The sequence below is a fragment of the Cornus florida genome, unplaced genomic scaffold (genome assembly GCF_030987335.1).
Source record: "Cornus florida cultivar Cherokee Brave unplaced genomic scaffold, ASM3098733v1 CherokeeBrave_3.0.0_Hap2_Chr04, whole genome shotgun sequence".
Classification (NCBI taxonomy): Eukaryota; Viridiplantae; Streptophyta; class Magnoliopsida; order Cornales; family Cornaceae; genus Cornus; species Cornus florida.
In genome coordinates, this window is record NW_026775574.1 from 30,948,065 (window position 1) to 30,953,483 (window position 5,419).

The 5,419-nt window shown below is 34.0% G+C and overlaps 1 pseudogene; it reads left to right on the forward strand.

Annotated features, from left to right (window-relative positions):
• The first annotated feature begins 1,015 nt into the window (after positions 1-1,015).
• Positions 1,016-1,114, forward strand: LOC132305728 (small nucleolar RNA R71; annotated as a pseudogene).
• The last annotated feature ends 4,305 nt before the right edge of the window (positions 1,115-5,419 follow it).

The window sequence follows — 5,419 nt, forward strand, 5'->3', positions numbered from 1 at the left end:
GTTAACACTAGGTTGCACCGGTTCATTCTCTTTATTGGAAACATCAACTTGATTGTCAATAACTCTTCCACTTCTCAAAGTGGTCACTGCATTCACATGCTTAAGTGTAGGACTTTTTGATTGGGAAGTGGTCTTTATAACAAATTGCTGCTTCGATGGAGGATTTAAAGGCATTTTCCCTTCTCTCTCGCATTCAACATGCTAGCTATTTGTCCTACTTGGGTTTCTAGCTTTGCAATCGATTAGGAGTGAGAATGAAGCAATTTAGAATTTCCTTCCAAAGTACCCAAAGCGGATAAAACTTTCTCTTCAAATGTGAGACTTCTTGAATTACCTTGAGAAAATGATGATTGGTCTTGAAAATGAGAGTTTGAAAATTGATTTCCATTTGATGCTTGGTAAGATAAACGATAACCTTAGGAACCTTGGCCTTGCATAGGGGGGAACATATTTGTTTTGGAAACCACTTTGGGGAGGGTTTGAGCCTTCCACTTGGCTTTTCCAAGAGAAATTTGGATGGTTCCTCCACCCGGGATTAGAGTGAGTGCCATAGGGATTATTCCCTTGGTTAACAAAAGCGGCATTCACTTGTTCATGGTGTTCACTAAGCGCATGTCCATGTGGACAATTGGAAGTAGAATGCAACACACTAGAACAAGCCATGAAAGATTCATTGGAATGATGATGAGTATGATTAGAGGAGGAAGACACTTGATGGGTCGAATTTTGGTTGATCAAAAATTAATCAAACCTTTGAGATAGTGACTTCACTTCGGTAACTATATCATTAGAATTATCAACTTGATATAAGCCTGCATTCTTCCTTCCACCTACATTTCTACCATTTTTAGATGATAAGGATAGGTGCATTAAGTTTTCACTCATGCTCTCATTTAAGTGCCACATATCAATTTCATACTTATCAAGATAAGAACCACCCATAGAAGCATCAACCATACCTTTATGGTTATCCAACAAACTTTCAAAGAAATATTGAACCAATTCTCATTTAGGGATGTCATGATAAGGACATTTTCTAAGCAAATCATAAAATTGTTCCCATGCCTCATGAAACATTTCCCCATCCCTTTGTGAGAATTTACGAATTGAAGTTCTCGTTGCATTGGTTTTTGACACGGGATAGTACTTCCTCAAAAACTCTTGTTGCATCTCTGCTCAAGAAGTTATAGAAAAATGTCTTAAATTGTTAAACTAATATTTTGCTTTATCCTTTAGGGTGAAAGGGAAGAGTTTTAACCTCAAAACTTCTTTTGGCATGTCCGTGTATTTCACGGTGGAACACACTTCAAGAAATTCATCCAAATGCTTATATGGTTCTTCATTTGGTAACCCATGGTAATTGGGAAGCATTTGAATTGTTTGTGGTTTAATCTCATAATGATGTGCTGTAAATGGAGGGAGTTGAATGCATGTTGGTGCATTATACTCATTATGCACATAATGATCTCTTAAAGCAAGGGGAGGATCATAATTGGTGGCTCTACATAAGCTCCATGATTTTCTTGAACAATGGGAAGTGGAGGTGGTGCAAAGAATGGCCTTGGTATTCCCATTAGAACTTGGCCTTGTGGTTGTGGAACGAAAAGTCTAGGCATGCTTAATGGTACTTGCATATTATCATGTTGTTGATGCACATTAGGGTAATGAATGCCTTGTTAGTCAATGTGACCAAGATCTTCACAACACGGCCCTTAATATGGTCATCTATTGATGAAATTGACTCACTTGAATTACCCCTTCCCCTTGGATTACGAACAATTGATTTAAGATTAAAATTCAATGGGATAAGAGTAAGATTCAAAGACCTACGACTATGCATGCACAATGCAAATCAAAACAAAAACAACTTAACAAATAGCAAGTAGCAAACACTTCTCCTCTGTAACAAGTCAATCAACAACAAACTTCCACATACATTGACCCCATACTCCCATGCTTTCAACAAATGCAAGAAATAAATTGCCTCCACGCGGGCCGACAATAAACAATGAAAATAAAAATTGCTTCCACGCGGGCCGTCAATTTAACTAAGTAAGAGGAGTTAGAATAACTCACAAAAGGTCCTTAAGCAACTTCAAAATATTTTTAACTTTTTGCTTTGCTTTGCAATTTTTATTTTTTTATTTTTAGCTTTTATGCTTTTTGCTTAGCTTAGGTTGCTTCTTTGCTTTGAAGTTCCCTTGTTTTGCTTTCCTTGCTCCAAGTACCTAGCCAATCAAGAATAAACATAATAAGAAAATAAAGTAAAATAAATATCAAAGGAGTACTAATTCCTAGTTAATTCCAAATATGGCGTTGTTAATCACTGGCAACGACGCCAAAACTTGGTGTGTGTTGCCTTCAACCAAAGCTTGAATTTTGATAAAATGTGATCAAGTTTAAATTTGTAGCATGCTACTACCACTACTAACTACTAACGTAGCAAGAGTGAGTAGGGATCAAGAGTGAGTAGGGATTGTCTCACGGGAAAAATAAGGTATTCTGGAATTAACGTTGGATTAGTAGGTCAAATGATCGAATAGGGGTTTGGTTTGGTTAATTAAACAAATGGTTCAATTAAAATAATGCAAATTGAATGATAATCTAGAAATTAGGGAAAAAAGTATGAGAGAAAGGTCTTGGGGTTTAGAGTTCACCACTAAACTTCATTTCACCAAACACTAGCAATTGTAAATTAATGGGAAAATTCATGTTGTAAATTGTGTGTGTGTGTGTCATTAATTGAAAATTAAGTATGGATGGCAAATAATAATAGATTGTCTAATTAATTTAGTGAGTAGTACAATTTATCAAATAAGACCATTAACCATTCAATTAAATCACAATTAATGCACACACAAAAATCTAGAGAAATGTACTACTTGTACTCTTAAGTATGGAACATCAAACAACAAGAATGGATTGTCTACCTATCTATGAAATTAAAACAATTACACTACAAGTATGCTAATGATATGAAAATTAAACTAATTAAACTAAGGAGGTAGCACAATCTATCAAGAAATAAGTATAAACCATCAAATAAACCACAAGAGTAATCAATTAAGCACCATACCTTGACTATCACTAGATTTATTTTATTAACACACATAGACATGCATCAATTTCACAAAATCTAGAGATAAGCACATGAACACTAATTCTAACATACATAGACATCTGAATAGAATTAAATGATCAATTAAAAACATTAATCCATAAAAATCATGTAAAAATTATAAGATCTATATTTATTCATGGTCAAAATATCATTTACAACTAAAATCCCCAAAAATATATAAAAGACTAGGTTTAGGAACAAGCCTAGGGGCTATCTCTAGCCCCAAGAGAAGGATTTAACCACTCATTGTAGTGGCCATGGAACCCTCAAGGGTTAGCTTCAAGGTTGGCATCATCTTCTTCCTCCTTACTTTCTTCACAAAACCCTAGTTTTAGAGAGAGAAAACTATTTCTATAATTGGTAAAAATATCAACTAGAGGAACTCTTTACAAATTAGTTCATTTAATTTATATACAAGCCTCTTTGAGTAGGCAATAAGTCAAAAATACTACATTTGATTGTTGGAAATTCGCAGCTACAAAAGTTGGTAGAGTCTGGGTGCGCTTAGGAATTAGACTGTACACTGCTAGCAGTCACTTCGATCGATCGAACAAAACTTTGATCGATCAAACACTTACTGCGATTGATCGAAGCTGATGTGGCAAGACCTTTTTGACACCTGGCAACCTTATCCATTGAGCTCGCACTGTCTTAATCTCGATCGATTGCAGATATCTTCGATTGATCGGGACTTCCTTCGATCGATCGAAGATCCTTCAGGTAAAATTTTTCTTACTTCTTTCGGGTCTTCTCCTTAACTCAAAAACTGAGTAAAAAGGCTCTTGTTAGCCTATTTGAACCTTATTGACCTGAAATAGACAAAAACATAAATAAGTACTAAAATATGAAAGTAAGATAGATTATTGGACTAAAATACCCTAACTTAGGTGCTAAAATGCATCACATTTGAGCACTAATCGCACAAAAATATTCGTTATAATTTTAGCTCTACCTTGGCCTTCCTCAGGTCGTTAGACAACTTTTTATAGCCTGAAGAAAGAGTGATCACCTTTTGATCGGCTATCTCGAGAGCCCTCTGCATAGTGACCATCCCGAACAGAATCTGTATGGAGATAAGGGGCATCTATAGTACCTATTTATTTTAGAGGAATTATTTAATTAAATTAATTACCTTTAAATGGATTTATTGGGTTTATTTGTTTTAAATTAAATTATTTGTTTATTTATTTTATTTGAATTATTGATATGATGATTGTGTGTGTGTATGTGCTTATTTGTTGATTGTTTTGTTGACGTGTTAATTTTGTTTACATGGATTGTATTGGTTGTTGAAATTCTTTTTTGTTTATGTGCTTCATGTATTAAGTGATTTTAATATTAGTTGTTTATTTATTTAATTATTTGTTTAAGTTTAATGGACTGGATTTGGACTATTTGGACCAAAGGATTTGGGTCTTGGGCTAGAGAAGGAAGTCTTAAAGGATTTGAGATGGTTTAAAGGCCTATAGATTTATACATGAGTATATATATATATATATATATATATATATATATATAAGACTATATGTATATATATGGAAATTATCAGTTTAAAAGGGTTTATAATTATATATTAGATAATATATATATATTTATATTTATATGTTTTACGTATATTAATATAGTTAGAGTCCTACATGGAGAAGGACTTAGATTGCCAATATATATTAATTATATTTATGGTGAGAGGATATATATATATATATATATAAGTTAGATGAGAGAAGAGATTTTACGTGAGATTAAAATAGAAAGAGAGAGAGAGAGGCGGCCAAGAAAGAGAGAGAAAGGGGCGGCCAAAAAAGAAAGGAAGAAGAAGAAAGGAAAAAAGGAAAGAAAGGAAAAGAAAAGAAAAGAAAGGAGGCCGAAACAAGGAGGAGCAGGCCGGACCTGTGGAGAACAACGGCGAGGAGCCGGAGTTGTAAAACAGATTGGAATTGGGAAGCTTGCGACGTCGGTTTCGTTTCGAAACCTTTAGGCAAGTTATTTTCTATTTTTCCTCTCAGAACCCATAAATTCTACACCTTGGGTTTTAGAATCGTAGACTAATATATTACATGCTAATCACCTAGACATAGTATAAATGCATGTGAAGAAATTGACGTGTATATATATATATATATATGCTGAATTGTGTTATATAGCCTCTGTAATTATGGATTTGATTGGGTGCTGATTGTTTAATCATGTTTTCATGTTATTTACGATTATATGAGGCTACTGTAATTAATTAATTAATTAGACATTAGGATAGAGGAGTTTAGGTTAATCTATATCGTACATTATATGACGTGTTGG